This window comes from Bombus impatiens, unplaced genomic scaffold, assembly GCF_000188095.3.
Source record: "Bombus impatiens unplaced genomic scaffold, BIMP_2.2 scf_0096, whole genome shotgun sequence".
Taxonomy (NCBI): domain Eukaryota; kingdom Metazoa; phylum Arthropoda; class Insecta; order Hymenoptera; family Apidae; genus Bombus; species Bombus impatiens.
Genome location: NT_176515.1, coordinates 687,385 through 700,194, shown reverse-complemented (window position 1 = coordinate 700,194; position 12,810 = coordinate 687,385). Strand labels below are relative to the sequence as shown.

Below are 12,810 nucleotides of genomic sequence, written 5' to 3'. Positions count from 1 at the left end.
TGGTCGCGAACCCAGCCACATGGAATGTACCCTTTGCTTGGTGAACGATTTCGTTCGCGCGAGAACGATTTAATAAGCGTGCGTCCTCTTCTTCTCTCTCGCAATTGTTATCCAAATCGAACATGGTATAATTTGATGTTTCGTGTGACGAACGATGAATGCAGTTGATCGTTACGTTGTTTCGTTGAGACTGCAATTAGGCGAACGTAAATTATGGTAACCGTGAGATCGAGGATTGATTTGTGACATCGTTGATAGAATTGTTAGCGTGATTGCCAGCTTGCTGACGAAGAACGAGAATCCTATGAGTGTTGTTTGATAGCGATCGAATCTGTGACAGTGTTTGCACGATTACGTTCTTAAGTATTAATTATTAATACTTGGACGATTAATGAAATTTGTGCAGCTTCCGTATATCGATAAATTCCTGATTTGAAACGTAGCGATAATTTGCTAAATATGATGTAATATCTAATATGATTAAGTACGGTATACTAATAACGATAAGGAAAGTAATAAGATTGCTAGGCGGTATATGAATCATCGGCTGTTAGTTCTTTCGTTCGAATAAAAAGACTATGGTCGGTAGTAATATGTAGGTTCTTGCGCGCAAAGGAAGATCAAAATCGTGAACGTTTCATCTACGCGTCATAGCGAACGTGACTTTTCTTAAAGATTAGCGAATACATTATTTCGTAGGTCGGACACAAGTCCGAAAAAAGTGAAATCGTCTATGTCACGTTTTTGCTTGGCTCACGTTGGCACATCGGTTCTGCGAACAACCACGTCACGGACTTGTGTATTGGTATCGAAATCTCATTGTGAAACGACGGTGAACCGGCTCTGGCCGGCGTTTATCGTTAAATTCAGCTACAGGAATTTGCCCTTTTCCGAGGCGGAGAAGAAGCATAAACGACGTCGTCGAGAAACCAAGTGTGCGTGCTTAACGATTCTATTATTCGATTATTCGGATGCTGCTCGTCCTGGTATGACCTGGTGTGACCTGGTATCACCGAAGCATTTCTCCTTGAAAAAGGCGCGAAGAAGAAGAAGAAGAAGAAGAAGAAGTGGTAGTCGAGGAATCTTCGAGCTAAAGGGAAACGCTGAATATGCAACGATCTTTGGAATTTGGAGAATATTTATTTGAAAAATTCATTGAAAATTTCTGTTAGCCTTTGCAAACTTGATTTTGATTCACTAGAATTACGAGAATTAGAAAATCGTGTGATCTTCGAAGCGAGGTGAACAACTAAACAAATCGATTTCTAGATGACGATCGTTATCTGTGCATTGGATCGATCTTCCTCGTGAGATGTATAGATGCGGCAAAGCGATGGTTATTCAAATTGGTAGATAGCAAGAAGGAAGTGCGCGTCTTCTACTTGGGTTCGTCTCAATGATTCGCGTGATTGAAAGCCAGCTTGGTATTCTCAGTGTCGCGAGATGCATTTAGAAAGCGATGAAAAACAACGATCTGCATTATGAGTCACGAAACGTATCGCACGTTCTTGCGAATCGAAGATTTTGTCTCACATTTTGAACAGCGATCGACTTAACTTTGTAAACCTAATTCGCTTCGTTCGCGTATCTTAAGGCGGACGAAAATAACTGTTCTGTTACGTAGATAGACACTGTCATTCACGAATTTCCAGACGTCTTATATTTTTGATGTAAATTACGATCAACTACTCTCGTTTCCATTTAACGCGTCAAGTTGACGGGCCATCGTGCGCTCTTACGATCGCTCAAATTTTTCTATTTTCAAAGCAAACATCGTGTTATGCTTTTCTAATCGCAGTATTTTTCCATCTGACATTCCGCGAAACGAAACCACCAAACTTTGTTTTAATTTCTCACAGGTAAACGATGGACGAACGAGTGTGTCAATATCAAAATGCCCATCAAAACTTCAAAGTTCACGGATAAATGTCCAATTCCTGCGAAAGCGAAAGGTAGCCAGGCGCTACGAAACCGAAGCTCCCCGATTAGCGTAACAAATTACATAATCGTCGTTTCTTTCGCGTCGATCGCGAGATCACGACGAATTAACCTATTCGTAAAAAAAAAAGAAGAAAAAAGAAGTAAAAAAAGAGAGCAGAAGATAATAGCGCTTTGTCCTTCGAGGCGAAAGACTTTTATTTTTATCGCGTGACAAGGATTCCTTCGGCAGGGAAGAAAATCGAAGAAGGAAACAAGGTCCGTTATCCTTCGAGTGGTATCTATTTAAAGGAATGATCGCGTGGAATGCCAATGATCGTTTCCTCGCTGTTCAAAAATTGCGCACACCTGCGAAAACGTTACTATGCTTTGAAAACCGTGCCTCACCAACGAAATTCTGTTTGATGATCGGCTCATCTGCTAAACCACAACCGTTGACGCGTCGATCGCGCGGTAAATGCATCATGGGGCTGTTTCATGGCTCATGCTGCATCAGAATATAAATTTAATGGCTCTGAGCAGTTGAAACGATCGAGAGTTTTGTACGAATGAATTTTAACGCTAGAATTACCAAATTAGTTAAAACTTCGGGATTTCAGGTTTTTACATTGGCAATTACTAAAAGCGTGTAGGAACTTTTGCCAAAATTAATTTATCAAATTCCTTTTTTATCTTCGAAACGTTTCAACGACTACTTTGCCTTGGATATTTTGCATATCGCAGGATTCCTGTGCATTCTCCTACTTTTCGTACATTTCTCACAAATGTGCAAACATTCGTAGTTTAAATATTATATCTTCAAGTTCTTAATTCCATCTTGAAAACCATCGAGCCAGAAAATTTTGTTTTTGAATCGTCGCGCGATCCCACGATGGTTTGTAACACGATCGCTAATCGATTACGTTCTTATATCCTCAAGGGCTGGCATTGTTTGCTAATTTTCCCTGCGAAAAATCTATCTTACCAAGTAACGTTAAAACGAATCATTCGAAGGCAAATGAATTTTAATGGCAAGTTTCAATGCTGCGTTTTAACGAAGGTGATAATTGTAGGCTATTCAATTAGATTTTAAGATCATTTTAAGATCAAAACGGTTCAAAAACGGTAAGTTGTAAATGCGAAACGTCGAGACTTTCTTATGAACGCACTTGACGACGTCTAATGCAATTTAACGAAGGTTTTATCATGACGTCCGCCGTGTCGTTTAATTGGAACGAAATCAGCGGTTCGTTTCTATCGGCTCTTACATTCTTGCGCATAATTTACGATCTTGTTTATTACATGGATAAACAACTACCGTCTTTCATATTCAAATTATCGAATCCACAGAGTTTCAATTAGAAGTCTGTACTCGAGAGACTGCGATTAATTGGAATATCGTCCGAGAAAAGTTTGACATTGAAATATTGATTTAAAGCACAGCCCAAGGGTCTACGCAATAGTTTCCAGAGATATGTTGTTCTTAATTCTTTTCTTAATTTACAATTCCATTTCCGAAGCTTTAACTTATTACTTGATTCTCTTTGCTTAGGAATCCATTTTATTTGTTTCGTAGAATTTTCGCCTGCAAAGTTATAACATATTTAATAACACCGTTTCCCTCGGTTAAAATGTCCTATTTAGCATTTTTTTCATTTTCGCGCTACGAATCTTCGCGTTTTAAATTAAATTAAGAGCGAAACGAAGACGACGCAAAGATAAAATAAGAGAAGGAACTTCAGGTCTCCTCGGTTTCGAAATGGCAGAGAGAATGTTTCTTAATTAAAGAGGGCAGGACGCGTATTAATATGGATATTTTCAAGACTTAATTTCCTCCATTAAATTATCTACTTCCACAAAACAGAGGCTACTTCCTTGAATAAGATTCACATAATTATCCTGGCGAATTATTCAAAATACTTTCCCATTTCCGTAACGAAGAACAAAAGGGTGAAACGAGTAACAATGGCGATTAGTCGGAGACAAGATCAAAGACGCGCTCGATCACGATCAGCGATTCTCTCGGATGATCTTTGAGGTCGGTACGTGAAACCATCTCGATCGTTATCAGGGTACGAGGCACGATTCCATTGGAAATCGTGCGGCCCTGGCGTGACATATGCCGCGACGGTGAAAGGAAAAGAAGAAGAGGCAACCGCGACGATATCAGCTGAAGCCTTCGAGGCTGGCTCGAGCTTTCTCTGCCCGCGGCCAAAGCGAGCGGAAGCCTCGTCGTGTCTGGAATGTTAGACACCAGGCTCCATCTAGTGCGATCCGCTGGATCTTCTACGTCGTGATCCATGATCCATGATTCGTATTTAACGATCGAGTTAAAGTCCTTTCATTAAAACATCGACTAACAATAAGTTCGCCATTAAGTACTCGTTGCAGCAGAAATGTTAATTATACCGGTATAATCTCTTTTATAATTGTACGAAGAAGTTGATAAGCTCGTTCGATTTATAGTTTTACAAAATTATCGGATTCGAATTTTATAGTTAAAAATATTCCTTCTCGAAGGTATTGCTCGCGTGATCGATTCGTAAGCCATGACCCGGATTTTACAAGTACGAGTAAATACGTTTGGAAAGAAATTAAACGTTAAATATGAAACTCTAATTCGGTTTAAAAGAGCGGCAAATTAATTCGCTCGTCTAATATCTACGATATTTATTTCTAACGACATTTATCAAAAGTTTCTATTTCTTTCCACGCGATAAACCTCCGTGAACGCCCCATTCCCAATTCAGTTTTAAATTACTTGCAAATGAAGAATCATTTCTTTAATAGTTATAAATCGTTTAATCGTTAAATAGTTATGAATAGTTGTAGTTCGTTTGATAATTTCTAAAAGTTTCTTACCGATCTAAATTATACCCTACGTTTTACAAATCGCAACATCCAAGGGATCGTCGATTAGAATCACCGATTAAAGCCGATCGAATGATAGCAACGTTCGCAGAGAGCTTATCGACGAGAAAGCAAGGGGGAAACAAGCCCTTTGGCTCGTTAATTCGCCTTTTGTAATTCGGTCCGACGTGGCTAGCGTTTATTGGCGCGACACCGAAATCCAGGGATTCTGCGGCAACGATTCGAAGAGAAAAATCGAACCAGCCTCTTTTCCTTCGTTCCCACCCCTCGGTGAAAGAGCTACGTATAGACAATCGAAGCTATCTGTTGCATCTCCAGGACTTGACCCCACTCGTCCTTGGCCCAATGGTCCTGGAATCACCCTCGAACCACCCCTTTGCTGCACGCGTGTCTCTAATGGTAACCATCTTATTTGCTATGGTGTATGCGCTGCTTCGGCGCGATTAAGCCTTTTAGATTAGTTTTTAAAATGGGAATTAATCGAAATTAATCAAAGTTTAAAGCAAAATATGCGAACGATGTTTACGAGCTTCGCAGTCCGTTTAATGAAAAAGTCGTTCACTGACGTGGGAGTTGTTCGGTTTAGATTTTTGCTGCGTTGATGGTAATTTAAAAGACCGATGGAAATTGGAGATTTTTGTATCAAATGATTAGTAAATCGTGTGGACACCTATGACGATAAGCAGAAAGTGCTCGTATTTCTTAAACAATTACGCGCAAATAATTACGGTCGATAATAAGAGCACTGATTCGGGTGGATTTGAGAAATTCTTCGGAATGTGAAACGATATTTTGACGTAACATCTTCTCGAATTAATCCCCTGTCAAATTACAAGATATCAATTAAAAATCGAGACTGCTTCCCTAGAGAAATTCATAGAGTAGCGGCAACACGGAGAAAGATGAGAATCCTCTGGTCGAGATTGGAAAGCTAATTTTAGCATCGTTCTATGAATCTTTAATTCTCATGCGCGTTTCCTTGCCCCGGTGAATATTTCTCGATGAAGCAACCTGAGCTATTGCCATTGAATTTCGTTTGGGCGCTGGAAAAAGACAGAATGGCCCTCGGAGACGAGATGGAATTTTAATTGACACTTTATCTGATACCAGCGATGAAACATTTAAACAGAGCATATTCGCGCTACTTTAAGTATACCAACGTTATACGGAATTTTTATAGCTCGGAATATTTATGGCTTTTTGGAACGTTCGAAACGTTGATCAATTGTCAAGTCGAAAAGATTCCTGACATTTGATAAATTTAAAAGAGATTACCGTTATGCGAGTATATTTGTTCAGCTTGAATTATTAACTTTAATTAACCTTAATTGATTAATAAATAATTTGTTAGAGCGCAATATGCGCAATATTAAAGTACGATATATTAAAGTTAAATAACGTATTACAAAGGCAGATTCGTTTAAAACGATAGGTGCTCGAAATGACTAGAACTTTCTAGGTGAGCCAATAACTGGCCAAATAAATGGGACAAGTTACCTGAAATTCGACAAACGGGACGCATTAGTCGATAACGCTGCGGAACAATGCGGTGGAAGCTACACGTAGCTTCTTCCTTTCGCGTAATACGCTTACCGTAGCGACAGGAAGCTCAGAAAAAGACGAACAATTAACGAGTAGAAACGCGAAACGAGAATTTTTTTCTCACAGAAATATCGCAAAAATATTTCGACCATAGATCCAGCTACGAGACGCTCGTCTCAACTCGGCGAACTTTTATCTCGTCAAGGATAACGAGCTTTGTCGCTTAAAGTAAGTACAATCGATGCAGAGAACGAAGAAAATCGACATCTCGACAATGGTATTACCTCGAACGTGTAAGAAAACCGACTAAATATAGAATTTAACGTTACAACCTGGCAGTACGATTCAATACAACGACTGAATACAGTTACTTTCACAAGGGCGTTATTCCTATTTTCTTCCTTGCACACAACCACGAGTTCTTGTCCCCTTTTCCTCGTACGATTCATAACTCGTTTCCTACGCAATCTTATCGCGTTTCGTATCTTCTACACGTACAATCATCAACCGATTCAATTCGATACACACGCCGCGGAAATATAATATATCGCTGGAAATACCTTCTTGACGCCAGATATTACAAGTACAGGATTTTACATGTTTACCATTCGTGTTATCAATGATCAAATAATATTAATGTACGATTAATACGATATATTTGATAATATTAAATAACATTAATGTAAAATGAGGAGAATTAAAATTATACGATGAAATTATGCGACTACGATAAGTAAGATTTTATCAAAATTATATCACTTGCACATTTTTACTAATTAGGCTTTCTAGTTGGTAGTAATAGTAGTAAGTTGGTAATTAGGTTTAATTTTAATGTTAAGGATGATTTAATTAAATTAATGGATAATGGCAATTCGTAAAGGTAGAAGCTCCGAAGTTATTGCCAACTATGTTGGACCAACCACCAATATATGCATCGGAGTACTAACCTATATATGGGAACATACGTTATAATTGGTGCGTTGCTAATTAATCATATCGAAAGTACTAGCCAATATATCAACTATAATATACGTTTCCATAGATAGTTTAAAATCGATCATCGAACCACACGGAATCCCAACATGCCCACCTTTCTCGATGAATTTTTCGATAAAAGTCGAGCGATTTAAACTCAAAATTCATAATCGTGACCACTCGAATTTGCCAGGAGAATCGAACGAAGGAAGAGACAACGACGAACCGCGATCGAGAAAAGAAGCTTCGAATTATGCGATCGACGTGTCGCAAAGGCTTCAGGAACCGATCTTGTCGCGGTAAATTGAATTTTATCGCGGGTTATCGCCACGAACCTAACAATTTTCCGGAAGAGTTTCAAGGTCGCTAAGGCAATCCTTCAAGGGACGAGCTTTGAAAATTGCGGTATCGTTTTTCCGAGAAATATTGATCAGAATCGATCTATGTGGAACCAGCCTTTAACCAGAGATCTCAGAATGAAAGAAATGAATCAAGCCAGGTTAAATATTTTTATAGCATTAAAAAATTCCTTCTTTTAACTTCTAACACATCGATAGTTTTACAAAGCCTTAGAGGATAATTTTTGCAATTTACGTACCTATTACAGTCGAAACAAAAATTCTTCTACGATCGCCAGAATTTAATAACCAAAGGCAGACCAAACGTTAATCGCGTATCACGCGAGAATTATACAATTCCAAGTGAGAACAATGCACTATTTTTATCTTACGATAATTTATCACTTCATTGATTAAAACAAATTCAGAGTTGTAACATATTAAACGCGATCTAAATTCTATTCTTATCAACGTCGTTTTTACAAAATAACCCTGAATACGCTTTCTGTATTATGTTTCGCAATTTAACAATGGAAGAAAGACCGAACGTTAATTTCGTATCACGCGAGATTTACATGTTCAGAGCCAGAAGAATAAAAAGCCACGTTTGTCTTACAGAAATTTATCTTCGGGTTAATTTAAATAAATTGGTAATTTATAAGTCATTAAATGTAATTTAAATTCCCCTTTTAAACAACGCGAGTGAATAAAGTTTCGATTTTCGTCGCACGTGCCTGCAAAGCAACAGCCTCTCGCGTTTTCCAATGTAATCGTTGCTGGTATCGGTGTTTCCACGTGGAGAACGCCAGGGCGAGAAGTCACGCGAGCAGAACGAGTACCCGTAAACCGTCACGTGAGAATTCTCGACGACGTCTGTTCCGAAATAATCGACAGACAACTCTTGTCGGATATATCTCCGGCGTTATATTCGAGAGAAAAATCTCGTGGAAGGACACCGTGACCGCCTATCTGTCTAGAAAAATTTCTCATAGAATAAAGATATGTATTTATAGTTTATATGCGGTTGCACGAGAGGCATAACCTAAACGAATGTGCGAAGGATTTCGTCTTCGAGGCTGTCTTTCTTGCCATGGATAATAAGGACGTTCATTTTTAGACGTTTAACAGCACGAAAGAAAATTCTGATTTTTATTTTATACCTGATCGCGTGACAAATCGTTCGTGAGTTATTTCGCTGGAAAAGTAAATGAACAGGGGCTGATTATAGTGATTTCTACGCTATATAGGGTAAGAAAGTTACGTATAAGCGAGCATGAGGTGATTCTTCGTAAGAAGATGTAGAGATATAGAAATTTGTTCCTTAGACGCTTCGTTCCCGAGAAAATCGATTTCGACAATTTGCCGAGCATACCTGAACCGAATAAATCGAAAATGTGAAATAAAATTTGCCGTTTAAGGTTTCGCTTCGTTCTCAAAAAACAAAAAAAAAAAAAAAAAAATAGAATTCCCACGTGTTTGTTAAGACTTGGCCTAGCATTTTGTTCTACATTTTGCAACTTACTGTCACGCGTAGAGTAACATCCTGTCGATTGTTTCTCCTGTCTGGTCCAGAATTTGCCACGTTCAAGTACACTTTTTAATTTGTCAAACTTGCTTTTTTCGAAAAGGAAACGTCGTAAATTTTATTCCATATTTTCCTCTCATTTCTTCGTAAGCGATCGCCTCGTGCCTGCTTTTACATAATTTTCGATTGCACTCTGTATATTACCGTTTATAAATACTTGCGCAATTTATATTGCGAACGAATTTTTTTAACGAAATCGGAAATTTTGGTATTTGGTCGATTATGAAACTTTATGAAATCGAACGAAATAGATTGATACGACGAATGATCATTAATGCGGAATTGTTAGAAGCGTGCCTATAATATCAAGAGGCGTCGTTAATTTATTGTTCGATCGAATTTTCGTGAAATTGTCGAATGGCGAAATACGAAGCAAAATATTTTTGTTGCTCTACAACTCATCACCAAAAAAGCGAAGCGATGCAAAGCGGCGCTTCAGCGTTTTGCGTTTGTATGACAACATTTAGTACCTGTGCATCGTGACGTTTATCATTTGTACGCAAGTTGCGTTTCTCTTGGTGTGACGACGATTGATTTGTAGTAAGGATATTTGCGGAAGATATTAATAAACACGCACAATTAATAAACTCTATTTATATATTACATTTTTGGAGGAATTTCAGTCGTGTTTAAGTGGAAATAAAATTTTGCACAGGTTCCGCTGGTTCCCTGTTACGTACGTGTACTTTATCCTTGAAATTACTTCGAAGAGCAGCCATTCCATTTAAAGTTCCTATAACTTTTGCTATTTCAGAATTGCAAATTATCTTGAGAAAGTACAAAACACAAATCATCTTTGCCCTTCGAAACTAACGTACTAAATCTCCACACGATTTCGATACGATTGGCAAATAAATGATCAAAGAAGGAAATGATGCCCTTCTGAACGTACAATATTAAGTCAATATTGATTTATACATACGCAGTATTAATTCTAATTATTATTCCAATTAACGATACGTTGAACTTTATACCGTCCAGAATCTTCACCTTGCTCGTCTTAAAGAACTCTCTTGATAAAACCAATAAAGTCAACTAAGCTATCCAAACACTCTTCCGCCCTATCTTCTTCGTCCGATCTCTCTAAATCCGCCAAATCCAACCCAAACAATTCCTCATTATCCGGAATTTCATTTCCCGTAATTCATATTCTTTTCGCATATCTAGGAAATGGTTATAGCCAGCCTGAAGCATCGACAACTAAACGTTCCACATCGATCCCAGCCACAAGTTCATGACGTGACAACAAATTTCGAAGAATCCCACAGGATCTACCTAATTCACCCCAAGTCAAACACATCGATTCTCCGACCCCTAATCACGTATCAAACTTGGACAATCCCAGAAAATGAAGATCAACACCCAGAAAATAAAGGACCGGAGGGATGTCTATTCGCGCGAAGATCAATCTATCAAACTGATTCGACGAGTTTACGTTCCCGTTTCTTTCGATTGTTTGAAACGTGCCGCGTGTCGGGTTTTATATCTTTCGGCTTTAGTCATTTTCACGACGATCCGGCGCAAATTCGTCAAGAAGAAAACAGCTAGTTTTGCCTGCACACACAGCCTAGCCTGAACGGGTTGGGCATATCGATCTCGAGAGAGGCAAAGATCGTCCTGCATGAAGCTTTCTGGCGGTCGAGTGGGGTGTCAGGGGCGTACCACGGGGCTCGACGCCACCTGCGACGACCTTGACCTACGGGGTTCCTCTCGCGCCGGCGTCACGTCCTCGCCCTCTTCCATCGCAACCGCTTTTCTCTCTGTTCGGTTTCTTCGACGAATATCCTGAATCTCTCGTCGCATCTCGCTCCTCACGATCTTCGAAACGTCGCATTTCCATTCTTTATCCTTGTCATTTTCTCTTCAAACGCCTTTCTCTCGTCCATCAACCTCTTTTGTGTCGCGTTGCCACGATCCATCATCGTGCTTCCTCCGATATACCATCTAGTTGATTCACAACGGTTCGTTTTGTCGTTTCTTGTCGGCGGTGCTGGTTCTTATTTCTATTTCGTTGTGTAACAAAACCCGGACATCTGTTTGGATTTTCGGTTTTGTTGCCCGTGATTTCAGATGGAGAGTAGCCTTATCGGAGACTGATTTTTTTAGCGCTCTATCGAATGCCAGGAGAGTCGATGGGGTGGTTCGTGCGTTTGACAGATTTTTCCGGCTCGTGCGATCTTCTTTTTCCTTCTGCGCTGTAGCTCTGTTTTTTTAGTTCTCGTTCTTTCGATGGCTTCATTTTTCGTGGGGCTTTAAAGGACGTTCGATCGGAGGTCTCGTGTCATAGCCACGTTCGACCGGTTTGTCGATTCGAGCTTTTTTCCATCGAGTGCGTCCTCCCTTTGTTGCTGCGCGAGTTTAATTTGTAATTTCAACCTTTCGTCAAACTTTCTTCTTGTTCTTCCCTATTTAATTGCGTAATTTCAAGCTTCGAACAATTTCGATTTCTGAACTAGATCGCAAGAATTCCTTCGTTAATAAGGAGAAACCAGCTTCGTTCGTCTGGCAAGCTCCCTTTGGATCTCCTTTGCAGCCATCGTTATCGGGAAAGGCGAATCCAAGCACTCGAGAAATTCTGCATCCACCAGCCTTTTCCCATATTCTCAATCCGGCAACCTTGAGAGCGTCCTTCCTCGAATCTGTTGTGTTTCCTCCGTGAATCGACTTCCGAGCTTTGCGTGCTTCCGTCTTCGACCGACGAATTGCTTCCTTCGCCTGCTCTATTATCTTCGTCTTAGCATTTAAGTAACTTTGCTGGTATTAGCGATAGGAACAGGTCAGAGACGATCGATCTGTTCAATCGCTTGGATGATCGTTTCATATTCTTCTTTGATAATAATGCAGAAACTTTGGATGCATTCAATAGAATATTGTCATTTGTAACTTCCTAACGTTCGAAGAATCTAATCCTTTTCTCAGATAGGGAAATAAATTTGATCGAAGGCTATAGGAAATGTAATAACGACCTTTAACTAGGCTTGAAATATTTATATCGTTCCACATTTTCATGGAGCATGTTTCATCCATTATTATTGAATATTACTACGATCACTTTACTCTGAATATTTGTAACATTTTATCGCCATACATTGCACGCATTGCCCGCGTTAAATTTCAGAAATGCATAAACATCCGCAGTCGATTAATCATTTCACGGCGTAAACAAGCATCTCCACCTGAATCGGAAGTTTCAATCGCCACCCACCCAACCCTCCTCCTATTGTGCAACAACCCCGATAGCTCAATTTTTGCCTCACGGGTCGAGCTAGCCGAAAATAATGACTGCTAAAGAATCCACTGCTTACTCTTCGTTTGCCCAGTGCTGCTCGAACATTCCACCGTTCTATCAAGCCCTATCCCTAGCCACGTCCTATTAGCCACTCACGTCTATCCACTAACGATAATTCAAGCAGCAACAAGCGTCGGATCGACCTTAACGATAAGTCTCGTCGCGTAACAGCAGGGATAAATCAAACTCTTGGCGAAGAACTGGCGATGCTGGACCCTTTTCGCCTCTCTCTAGCTCTTTCTCGCCCCGAAGCACGGCGAAACACGGCCGTCCATCCCCACCGGCGCCGAGCT

General features: G+C 39.8%; 1 protein-coding gene across 2 annotated transcripts in view; it reads right to left on the bottom strand.

Moving 5' to 3' along the window:
* Positions 1-12,716, bottom strand: part of LOC100743732 — a 24,043-nt gene extending 11,327 nt beyond the window's left edge. The window contains exon 1 of one of the 2 annotated variants that reach the window (XM_012394658.3): positions 12,534-12,716. The gene's annotated coding sequence lies outside the window, so the exon portion shown is untranslated. The remainder of the gene's footprint in view (positions 1-12,533) is intronic. The other variant, XM_003486041.4, reaches the window with a different exon arrangement.
* Positions 12,717-12,810: the final 94 nt, after the last annotated feature.